Source organism: Stenella coeruleoalba (genome assembly GCF_951394435.1).
Source record: "Stenella coeruleoalba genome assembly, chromosome: 1".
Taxonomy (NCBI): Eukaryota; Metazoa; Chordata; class Mammalia; order Artiodactyla; family Delphinidae; genus Stenella; species Stenella coeruleoalba.
This window is the reverse complement of record NC_137169.1, coordinates 50,169,314-50,182,234: the sequence shown is the minus strand read 5'-3', so window position 1 is coordinate 50,182,234 and position 12,921 is coordinate 50,169,314. Positions and strand designations below refer to the sequence as shown.

Here is a 12,921-nt window from a genome sequence, read left to right as displayed (position 1 = left end):
CCGAACAGACAACATGAAGCAGCTTCCACCTGCCAGGCCTTCCAGCCTTGTGTCGCCCCGGCACACCTGTTATGCTGTCACTGGGCACGGTGCCCCAAAGCTTGCTGGTCCTCATCATCCACATCCTCCCCACATCCTGCCATCTACGTGCCAACCTACAGACGAAATTCTGGCAGGTCCACAGGTGTTCTTTCCGTCTTCATACCATCCTCTTTCTATGGCGCTGTGTGGCCTGAGTCCATTTGGGCTATTATCAATCAAGTAATGCAACCACATTTCATTAAAAAAGAAAAAGAATTTGACTAGTGTCCTGGAATTTGTCAGGATAAAACTTAAACTATAATAGCGGGAAGAAAAGAAAACCTCTAGTGGGAAAAAAAGCCAACAGAAAACGAGTAAATTTTTGCTTTTGCTCTTACCCTGGCAGAGGGAGGAACATGTAAAAACTGCAAACGATTCAAGGGTTCAAAGTCATTTTCACAGTTCACTGAAGTACTGAACCATTGTCAAGTATCAGGACTGAGCTGGGAAGGTTTGGTGTCCACCCCTCACTTCTCAGTTTTCATTTGTACCTTCTTACCCCCTCCGCCATTTCTCCAGCAACCACCAACCTGTCCCCTGTGCTTATGACCTTGGGATTTCTTTGTTTGCTTGTTTTTAGATTCCACATGTAAGAGAGCTCATACAGTCATCCAGTATTTGCCCTTTGCTGTCTCACTTATTTCACTTAACACAATGTTCTTGAGGTCCATCTATGTGTCACAAATGGCAAGATGTCATTCTTTTTAATGACTGAATAATATTCTGTTATCTATAAATTGTATATAAACTCTACTGTATGGTGTAAGGCAAGGGGCAACATTCAATCTTTCCCATATTGATATCCAGTTAACATACCTCACAGCTCTGCAGTACTACCTTTGTCATAAATTGACTGTGAATCTGTTTCTAGATTCCTTCATCTCTTTTCCTCTAGTTTGTCTACCTTGCCCTAATACCAGCCTTAACTACTCTATAACAAGTTTTTTTTATATCTGTTAGTATTAAGTCCTCCCAACTCTGCTCTTCTCCAAGGTTGTCTTGTTTATGATTGGCTCTTTCCATAAAAGTTTCAGAATCTGATCATCAATTTCTAGCCCCTCACACAAATATCTGCTAGAATTTTGAACTGGACTCATTGAGTCTATACTACAAACTAGGGAGAACTGTCACATTTATGTAATATTGAGTCTTCCAATCAATGAACATCATATATCCCTCCATTTATTTGTGTCTTCTTCATTTTCTCTCAATAATGTTTTATAGCTTTCTGCATAGATGTCTCTCACATGTGCAATTAAATTTACTCCTAGGTATTAGATTTCTTATATTATTGTTAATTATGCTACTTAAAATTTTAATGTTTTAAATGTTTCCTCTTTACAAAATGAAACTTATTTTTGTCTTGACTTTTTGAATAGCACCCCTGCTAAATTATCTATAAATTTTAATATTTTATCTATAAAATGTTTAAATTTCTATATGTGTGTTATTGTGTCACCTCTGATGTTAGTTTTATTTGTTTCTTCTAATCTTTATATTTTTCTTGACTTACTGCACTGGCTAGGACCTACAATAAAATGTGGAATAGAAGTGGTGAGAATAGGAAAGTGTTATTTCACCATTAAGTCTAATGTTTGAATTAGGTTTTTTGTTTTGTTTTCTATATATCCTTAATCAGAATAAGAAAGTTCCTTTCTATTCTTTGCTTGCCAAGATTCTTTTATCTTTTTAATAAATTTATTTATTTATTTATTTATTTAATTTTGGCTGCACTGGGTCTCTGCTGCTGAGTGCGGGCTTTCTCTAGTTGTGGCAAGCGGGGGCTACTCTGTTGTGGTGCACGGGCTTCTCACTGCAGTGGCTTCTCTTGTTGTGGAGCATGGGCTCTAGGCGCACGGGCTTCAGTAGTTGTGGTACATATGCTCAGTAGTTGTAGCTCGCGGGCTCTAGAGCACAGGCTCGGTAGTTGTGGTGAATGTGTTTAGTTGCTCCACGGCATGTGGGATCTTCCCAGACCAGGGCTTGAACCTGTGTCCTCTGCATTGGCAGGCGGATTCTTTTTTTTTTTTTGGCGGTACGTGGGCCTCTCACTGTTGTGGTCTCTCCCATTGAGGAGCACAAGCTCCGGACGCGCAGGCTCAGCAGCCATGGCTCATGGGCCTAGCCGCTCTGCGGCACGTGGGATCTTCCCGGACCGGGGCATGAACCCGTGTCCCCTGCATCGGCAGGCAGACTCTCAACCACTGCGCCACCAGGAAAGCCCAGCAGGCGGATTCTTAACCACTGCGCCCACCAGGGAAGCCCACCAAGATTTTTTTAAAGTCATGACTCTGTCTTAAATTTTTTTATGAAAGGCCTTTTTTTAAACAACTATTAAAATTATCATATCATTTTCCTCTTTTTTTAAATATGAAATTGCATTCATAGTTTTTTTCCAATGTTAAAATAATTCACTTGAGCTCTTTTACCAGTTTTGGAAAACTTTTGGAAATTATCTTTTCAAATATAGCTTCTGCTTTATTATATATCTCCTCTCATTCTAAGATTCCAATTATATCTCTACTAGACCCCTTTACCATGCCCATCTCTCATACTCCTCTGTGTATTTTGTGTATTTTTCTATCCTTTGTATACTGTGTTGTAGCATGGCTATACATGGATATTTTTCCACAGATATTTTTTAGTGTGCATGGATATTTTTCCCACCTATTGTCCAGTTCACTAATTCTCCCTTCGGCTATATTGAGCCTGTTGTTAACTGTATACCATCTTTTCAGTTCTTAATTTCAATTATTGAATTTTCAGTTCTACAATTTCTATTTGGTTGTTTTTATACCTCCCAGTTCTCTGAATTCTCCATCTTTTCCTATAATTTTTTGAACAAATTACTCAAAGATACTTTAATGTCCATGTATAATATTTCCAACATCTGGATCTTCTGTGGGTTTGGTTTTACCCTTGCTTTATGAAAATTCTTATACTTTGTATAACTAGATTGTTCAACAGAGAAATTGTATATGAAAAATTTTATTTATAAGTTGAACCTCTGATTATGTTCTCTTCCTCCAGAAAAAATATAATTTTCCTTCTTGCAGTTAGCTGAAGTAGGGACAGATTAACAGAATTTAATCAAGTGCTGAGTTCATTCAAAGCCAGGCTTCAGCCTTTGTAAAGTCTGTCTTTTTCAGTTTACTCTTATGGTCCCAACTAAAAGCCTAGAGTGTTTATCAGTACTCTTCATCCTTAATGATCCCTGAACTCAAGTTGTTGTCTTTCCAGCCTGGAGAGATTACCAAATTGGTATTTCACTTACCCTTACCAGAGTCTCAGCTGCAGATTTCAAATCAGCAAATGTCCAGCGTGTAAAGCAGTAGAAGTATCAAGCCCAATTCTTTGGGCTTCTCTTTTGATTATGGCCCCTCAAGTCAAGTGGATATCTCCATGAAAGACAATAGGTTTTCATGAAAGCCCAGCTTAGAAACTGGATTAACTACTCTGCGACTTTAAGGTTAAAAAGTTATTTACTATTTACTGCCAAATATGTGAGAAATTTTATTTCAAATTTTAAAAGATACTTTCATACATTTAATTTAGTAGTAGATAGAAGAAATATAAAGAGCATCCAAAATTTTAAACAACTCTTGCCTAATCAATGGATTTAGAAAGAAGAAGAAGGAGGGGGAAGGGGAGGAGGAGAAGGAAGAAGATGATGTCAAATTCCCTGTCTTCCTTTCAACCCTATTTCAGGCTACCCCTTCTCCTTCACACTTTCCTCTTCCCAAACTATTGTGAATAGAAATACATAAGTCCTGCGTGGAATAAGTCTCTTGCTTAAAACCACCTTCAGTGGCTTGACAATGCCTGGGGAAAAGAGGGGCAGCAAAGACTTTGCACCATGGTGCTCAGGTACTGCCATTCTCTCCCCACCTATTTGACCTTGACAGCCTCATCTTCCAGGAACCTCTCATAGATATCACAGGTTTTGGCCAAATTGAAACGCTTACCATTTCTGAACACATTTCAGTGCCTTCACATATGCTATTGCTATTCTCTCCAACCAGACTCTTCTATATTTCATTGCTTCCAGTGGAGAAGATCCCCATTACTTTGGGTACAGTTCACAGGTTACCCCTCCCACTTCCCCAAAGGCGGCTGACGTTCTGGGGTTCTCATTACTAGTCGTGTGACCTTGAACAAGCGGCTGGGGTTGATGTGAAGATCATACAAGGAGCCTACCCAGCACATTCCTGCCATGCTGAAGTCACTCAAGGAATATTAGTATCTTTGTTCCCTTGCCTTAATGTTTCTACTGAAAGAGACTTCTCCCTTTTTCAAATTCCTATAGAACTTAGTCCTCATGTTATATCTCTATTTCTTTATATCATTGACTTTGCTACAGCATGTTGTTTATAGACAAAAACATTAACTCATGCATATGCTTCCTGGGTTAAGTGCTGGGGTCTGAAGTTACAGAGATGAATATGACCAGATACAACGCCCACAGGAAGCTCAAAGTCTAAGTGGGGGAGACAGTAATATAATCATCTACTTAAATGTCTAAATGTTATTGCCTATGTGTTACATTTAGAGATATGCACATGGGGAAAGAATTATTAGCCCACATGCATTAGGCTGGGCAATAAGGTTACACCACAGTAAAGCAGACATTTTGTGAATAAGAGTCAAATTATTCCAGAATATTTAATGCATTTCGCAGAACTGAACTATGTGGGTTTTTCTTTACAACTTTCAGTGGTGAGAGGCCTGAATATAAAAGGTGTATAGAGTCTTCACTCATGTTACTGATACTGGTGGCGGAGTCCACACCCACCCTCAGTTTTCACAGTGGTGAGTCACAAGGCTGGCATACTTTTAACTCTCTAGGCTAAATTCAGCCCAGGAAACTGTAACAATACAGCTTAACAGCCTAACACAATCTCTTTAAAACAAACAGTTTTCCCTAGACCTGAGCATTTGATCCAAAGATGCTCCATGTTTTCTGTTTATTGAACATTCAAAACAAATTGTCCATGGCTAATTCAGTTAACAGAGGCTTGGCTGAAGCTATCTGAGGGTAAGAACAGGAGACCTAGAGTCAGACAGACCTTCGAGATTCTCCTCCCATCCCACCCACATGCCTGAACCAAGGTAAGTCTCACTGTGGCCCTTACATGGGGGTGGGGAGAATGTACACAGCCATAGTTGTTGCCCATATCAAGTGCTGTCTAGGTAAACGCTTAAGTGGCACCCAGCTCATGGTAAGTGTACCAGATTGGAAGAGCTCTTTATTGCTCTGCTTTTGAAATAAAAAATTTTAAAATGCAGTCTTTCAATTAGCCTGGACTCAGTTTTGTTCTTTCTGGATTACACACGGATGACTTTTGACTGTAACCAACTTGAGTTTAGACCAGCCCTCCCACATCTGTTAAGGCATTAGTGGTGAAGTTCATTAGGATCATGTGGGCACCGGAGACAAGGCAGGTGTTCAGGCCCCCGTCAAACTTACTGGTGTGAATCTGTCATAGTGGTGGGTGCAGGGACCCAAAAATCTGCATTTTAACTAATTCCCTAATTGACTATGCATACTCAAATTTGAAAACCACTACAATATGTAAATAAGGACAGAAATCAGATGTACAAACAAGCGAAGCAAAAACCTAACTATGTTCAAATTAAAATACTCACTTTTTTGGATTATCTGTATTATGATTTCGATTTACTATGGGTAATTGGAAATAGTGTAAATAACGTATTTTCTCACGTTGCCCCTCTATGAATTTTCCATTCTCAGTGTTCAGTAAATAGTAATTTCTAACCAAAATGGGAACAGAAGGAAGTTATGTGGGAAAATTTGTCATTGCCACCAACAAAATGAAGATGGAACATTCAGAAGTATGGGCACACAGAGATAAACCCACGCACATATGGTCACCTTAACTTTGATAAAGGAGGCAAGAATATACAGTGGAGAAAAGACAGCCTCTTCAATAAGTGGTGCTGGGAAAACTGGACAGCTACATGTAAAAGAATGAAATTAGAGCACTCCCTAACACCATACACAAAAATAAACTCAAAATGGATTAAAGACCTAAATGTAAGGCCAGACACTATCAAACTCTTAGAGGAAAACATAGGCAGAACACTCTATGACATAAATCACAGCAAGATCCTTTTTGACCCACCTCCTAGAGAAATGGAAATAAAAACAAAAATAAACAAATGGGACCTAATGAAACTTCAAAGCTTTTGCATAGCAAAGGAAACCATAAACAAGACCAAAAGACAACCCTCAGAATGGGAGAAAATATTTGCAAATGAAGCAACTGACACAGGACTAATCTCCAAAATTTACAAGCAGCTCATGCAGCTTAATAACAACAAAACAAACAACCCAATCCAAAAATGGGCAGAAGACCTAAATAGACATTTCTCCAAAGAAGATATACAGATTGCCAACAAACACCTGAAAGAATGCTCAACATCATTAATCATTAGAGAAATGCAAATCAAAACTGCAATGAGATATCATCTCACACCAGTCAGAATGGCCATCATCAAAAAATCTAGAAACAGTAAATGCTGGAGAGGGTGTAGAGAAAAGGGAACCCTCTTGCACTGTTGGTGGGAATGTAAATTGATACAGCCACTATGGAGAACAGTATGGAGGTTCCTTAAAAAACTACAAATAGAACTACCACATGACCCAGCAATCCCACTACTGGGCATATACCCTGAGAAAACCATAATTCAAAAAGAGTCATGTACCAAAATGTTCATTGCAGCTCTATTTACAATAGCCAGGACATGGAAGCAACCTAAGTGTCCATCAACAGATGAATGGATAAAGTAGATGTGGTACATATATACAATGGAATACTACTCAGCCATAAAAAGAAACAGAATTGAGTTATTTGTAGTGAGGTGGATGGACCTAGAGTCTGTCATACAGAGTGAAGTAAGTCAGAAAGGGAAAAACAAATACCGTATGCTAACACATATATATGGAATCTAAGAAGAAAAGATGTCATGAAGAAACTAGGGGCAAGACGGGAATAAAGACACAACACAGACCTACTATAGCATGGACTTGAGGATATGGGGAGAGGGAAGGGTAAGCTGTGACAAAGTGAGAGAGTGGCATGAACATATATACACTACCAAACGAAAACAGATAGCTAGTGGGAAGCAGCCGCATAGCACAGGGAGATCAGCTAGGTGGTTTGTAACCACCTAGAGGGGTGGGATAGGGAGGGTAGGAGGGAGGGAGACACAAGAGGGAAGAGATATGGGAACATATGTATATGTATAACTGATTTACTTTGTTATAAAGCAGAAACTAACACACCACTGTAAAGCAATTATACTCCAATAAAGATGTTAAAAAAAAAAAAAAAGAAAAAGAAGTATGGGCACAGAAATCCTAAAGGGCTCTGGAAGAATATTCAGCAGCTCAGACTACAGTGAGCATGGGCAGACTTTGTACATTCTGTGTTTGGATTTGAAGAGAGATGACAGGACCAGAGAAAAATCTCCTCTCACAAAGACAGTGGCCAAGATCAGAGTGGGTAGGAGACAGTGAAAAGTAGCAGTGCTCACCCTCAGGCCTGATGGATGAGTAAAAAGGATGCTGAGATACAGAAGTGAGAGGTGGGGAAATGCACTTTCCCTTCCAGCTATGCTTCTGCAGGCTGAGTAAGTGACATTGCAAAGGTAGAGGGCAAAGCCCTGGCAGCAAGTGGGTTATTTCTGAATTCCCAGGGCCTGGGAAAATAAACATCTGCTTCATTCCATTGAAGTGAACAGTTTTGTTCTAAGCTTAAAATGAGCTGGCATTTTTTTTTTTTTTTTTTTTTTTTTTTTTTTTTTTTTTACTGCTCTAACTGTTTCTTTGCACTATCACCCATTGGTATCACAAACCAGAGCTGCACTCCCCAAGGCAGATGCTTCATGTAGAACACTTGACATAGTTTTCACATGACAATCAGTGCTGAGGAAGCTATTTGAATAGATAGGGTTGATCCAACTTAATTTTAGCATCCAACCTCCTTAACTTGGAATTCTAGGCTTCTTATATTTGAGCTTCTGACCTGGAAGAGCTAACACTTAAGGGCTCACCATATGTCAGGAGAAGGCGTCTATAAAATGCAACCACCGGACGAGGTACTACTGTCATTACCATTTATAGAGGAGAACTCTGAGGCACTGAGCAGCTAAGTAACTTGTTAATAACCAGTGGCAAAGCTGGGAGCTCAGAGCCCACACCACAGTACTGGCTCTGATTTCCCGGCCATCTCTCACTGTTCCCCTCACACGTGAACAGCAAGCTTCCCATACTGAAATGCTCCTTGATGAAGTCAGGCCGTTCCACACTCCAAAGTTTTTCACATTCTGTTCCTGCCTCTTGAAATGCTTATCCCGTTTCCACCTCCTAGGTGATACTTCTCTCACTTGTCCTGGCAGAGCTAGTTGATCCATTCCCTGCCCTCTTGTGACACTTCCTTCTCATCTGGGAAAAGCAGCATGCAGGTTACAATGAGATTTTTCTGATGACAAGTCTGCCTTCTCCACCAGCTGCTAAGCTCCTCTAGAGAGAGGATTGGGTCATCTCTGGTAGCCCCAGTGCCCTGTATGGCATCTGAGGCCCATACAAGTATGGGCCTAACACATATCTGCTGATTGAATTAATTGCTACCTTGCTTCTTAAACCATAAAATGTTCCCTCACTTCACTGAGGTCTGCTTCCTCAAATGTCACCACTCTGGATTAAACTTTCCAGAACTCTCTGTACTGGCAGCAACTCCTGGCACTCTCCATTGCTCTACACAGACCTGTCCCTCATAACACTTAGCAGTACCTGATAAACACACATGCATGCCTATACACGTACATATATACACACATATACCCACACATGCATAAACACATATACCCAAGTGTGTATGTATATGTGTGTGTGTGTACACTGGCACACACACACATACGGATACACACAAGCATTCAGACATACATACACATTTATGAGCATGCAGATACAGGCACATTTGTGCACACATATACACAGACACACACATGTATATATACATGGATGGTCATACAGAAGTGTATAACAAATGCACACACATAAGCACAGGCACAAACACACCCATACATGTGCATGTGTGTGCATACACACGCATGCATGCATACGGCACATATAAAAATATACACATATATGTTTATATGTAAGGTTACGAACACCCGTAGCAAGATAGAAGCTCTACAGAGTAGGAACTTGTCTCTATTTACTACTATATCCAACACCCGTACAACAATGCCTGGCACGTAAAAGGAAGCTATCACATATTTGGTAAATAAAGGAATGAATCTTTGAATTTCTCTTGCTCACTGCTATCATTCATAATGTAAATCTGCTGAGATCCCATTAGTCATACCTAAATACACACAGCACTACCAGACACTGTTCTAAGTGCTTTACAGATGTTAGCTTATTTATTCTTCAAACAACTCTATGAGGTGGGTGCGATTATTATTCCCATTTCACAGATGGAAAAAACTGAGGCAAGAAGTGTCAAGTGACTTCCCAAGGTCACATGGACAGGAAGTGGAATCAGGATTTGAATCAGTTATGTGTTCTTAATTACTGTTGTGTTACCTCAAGATTTTTCATTTTCACTGTCGTTAGAAGTCACATTCCTACATCATAGCACACAGCATGATTTTTCTTTCTTAGTTTCTCTAGACATCTATACTGGCTGCAGGATGCCAGGAGGCAATCCTCAAGATCCCCAGTGTAGGGAAAAAACAATCTTTTTTTCTCTTCACCCTTTATAATGACTCATATGAATGCTTAGTTAAGAGAAAATTGAAAACAAGGAAATTACCCAGGCCCGTGGGGAGATGATAAGGAAGCAGACAGCAGTTCAGATGTGAGGCTGCCGCGGAGGGGCGATGACTGGAGATGTGCATTTTCCCACCAACAGCTGCGGATGTGCAAGCCCCAGAGTAAACATTAGCGCTCAGGGTTATTACATGGATGTGAAGCACCATGTGCTGAGTTTCTGTGCCATGAAAAACAGTGGACCTTTGGGGTAAGCCTACTCTCACAGCCAGTGACGCAAGTGCAATCTTAGACTTTGGGTCCCCAAACAAACACTTTTCCAGCAGTCTTCTACCTTTTGAACTTGGGGTGGGGAGTCCTCCTAACAGGTGGTTGGCAGTATCAGAACCTGGGGCTGGGTTATTCTGTGTGTTTTTGTTTTTGTTCCCAAGCTCAGCAAAGGAAAACAGCAGCTCATCTTTTCAGTCACATATTAATACATGAGTGAATAAGTAGAACCTTCTGGTTACAAATTCCCTGTGGATACCAGATAAGGTTCTGAAGCTGATGAGTTTGGTCAGAGATTTGCTTGAAATCAGGCCCTCTGGGCACAGGAACTCACACTGAGTCAACACACTCTGCTCTGTTTAGAAGGAAGCACTTGCTCCACTGTTTGATGAAATGCCTTCACCAAAGTAAATGTGAAATGACGGGGAGAGACAGATCAGCATTACAGTCTTGGATCCAATCCTTCCTCATCCTGTATCCTTAAGCAAATCCCTTCACCTACTGGAGTGTCCATTTGCTCAACCATTAAAGGAAGCAAAAATACCAGGATGATGGTTTGAAAGTGGCAAGTCACTACACAGATAAGTTTAATATCAACATTCATTTCAACATTAATCAACAAAAATAATCAACAAAATTATTATCAACTTTAGTATTACTGATCTCTCCACCAGTCAAAAAATAGCCAGCCTGGTCTAATGAGCCTGGTCTTATTCCCCATGGCTGGGAGAGCCCCAAACATGTGTGCTGTTTGAAGTATATTTTATTAAGTCCCTTCCCCAATCTGGGCCTCAACTCTCTCATCCATAAAATGGATCTAGAGGGCTTCCCTGGTGGCACAGTGGTTGAGAGTCCACCTGCCGATGCAGGGGACACGGGTTTGTGCCCTGGTCTGGGAGGATCCCACATGCCACGGAGCGGCTAGGCGCGTGAGCCATGGCTGCTGAGCCTGCGCGTCCGGAGCCTGTGCTCCGCAACGGGAGAGGCCACAACAGTGAGAGGCCCGTGTACCGCAAAAAAAAAAAAAAAAAAAAATTGGATCTAGAAACATACCTACCTGGAAGAATGTTTAATAGAAGCTCTATCTTCCGTTTTAGATACAGACATAAGTTTGTGTAATTATAGGCTAAGGTAAGTAAATGCATAGACATATCTAGACATACATAAATATACTAGAAGGGCAAGCAGGAAAAAGCTCATAGGCTCTGGAGTAAAAAAAACTTGGACCTAGGATCCAACTTTATCATTTACTGAAATGTCACAATGAAACAAGTTATTAAACCTTGATATCCTTGTATATTAAATGCAGAAAACAATGGCAGCCCACAGTGTGTTTGTGAGCTGATGACACTGACTAGTTAAGTGCCCAGCGCAAAGCTGGGCACAGACTGAAACAAAAACAATTGCTTTGAACTTTTCAGAAGGAACTTGAAATGCCAGGCATTTTTATTATTACCAGCTTTTGAGGGAGACCCTTAATGCAGACTGTGACCACAAAATGGAAGAGACTTACTCATGAGTGGCTTAGAACAACTAGTTTACCTATCTGATAGCCAGCCAGGATCCTGACTGCAGCCATTAAATGGGACATAACGGGTAGAATGGAATAACATACACGCACATACAGGGATGTATACACACGTACACATGTATATACATGCAATGCATATACAGCTGCACATATACATAAGCACAGGTGTGAATACACCCACTTCTTGCCTGTTCTTATTTTCCACGATGGATAGAGTTCCAGATACCCAAAACCGTTCCCTTTTCCTAATTTGGAGATGGTGTGGCATAACAGGGGCAGGGCCCCTGACCAATAAATTAGGAGGCTCAGTTTCTAAATTCAACTCTGACGGTAATTTGCTGGGGTAACCTTGGATGACTCACTGTTTTTCTGGGCTTCAGTTTTCTCATCTGCATATTGAAGAATTTGATACAGAAAGTCTTTAAGCAACCTTTCAGTTCTTAAGCCTACGATCACTCATTATCCAAACACGAGTCTGTATATAAAATAAAGAAGTTAACCATTTCAGGGTAGGCTCATAGCGGCATATCCTGGGTTGTGTGGCACAGGTTTAGAGAGGGGTAGGACAGCAGGAGGGGGCTGTAGCCCCGCAGGGCTGCACTTAGCCCTGATTTCTGACCACAGAAAAGACGGGTCTCCCAGCTAAGGCTCATCCCTCACAGTCCAGAGAAGCACAGTGTTCCAGGAAAGCCCTGGGGTCTGGGGACAGGAAACCCAAGGCCGTCCTTCCCCCCATCCCCTCTGCCCCTCACCAAGGCTCATGCAACTGCTCTGGTCTCAGGCAACACTGGTTCTCATTAAACCAAACCTCAGCCTAACACAATAACCTTAAAATCACACCAACCAACTCCTCCTCCCCCTTTCTGATTCACATCCAGGAACTCCCGGAGTCATCCTCGCCCTATCTGATTGGGCACTGACACCGCTTTTCTCCTTCCAGATTCCCCGGCAAGACTTTATCTGCTCTTCTAATCCCCCTCCTTACAGACCGTCTGCCTCTTTGGATCCAAGCTTCTCTTTCTTGTTGGACACAGTCCCTCCTGCCCCCAGTTTCCGGTCTGAGTCTGGGCCTGGCTCCTTCTCAGCACAGTTGTGGTTTGGTCTGATTTGTCTACCTGAGAGTTGCACATCGCTTCTGCTTCTGACCTGTGTGCCCAGTGCCAACCTGTCCCACAAACCGTCTCCTCTGGGCACCAGGTGACAACTTCCTTCCTATAATCGGTTTCCCGGCCCCACCCCAGAC

At 41.3% G+C, this 12,921-nt stretch overlaps 1 protein-coding gene across 6 annotated transcripts in view; it reads right to left on the bottom strand.

Moving 5' to 3' along the window:
- FGGY (FGGY carbohydrate kinase domain containing) overlaps window positions 1-12,921 on the bottom strand; it is a 420,429-nt gene that overhangs the window by 190,873 nt on the left and 216,635 nt on the right. Inside the window, exon 1 of one of the 6 annotated variants that reach the window (XM_079921238.1) lies at window positions 3,356-3,366. The exons of the other annotated variants lie outside the window; for them this stretch is intronic. The gene's annotated coding sequence lies outside the window, so the exon portion shown is untranslated. Of the gene's footprint in view, window positions 1-3,355; window positions 3,367-12,921 lie in introns of those variants that run through there. 6 annotated transcript variants of the gene reach the window in all.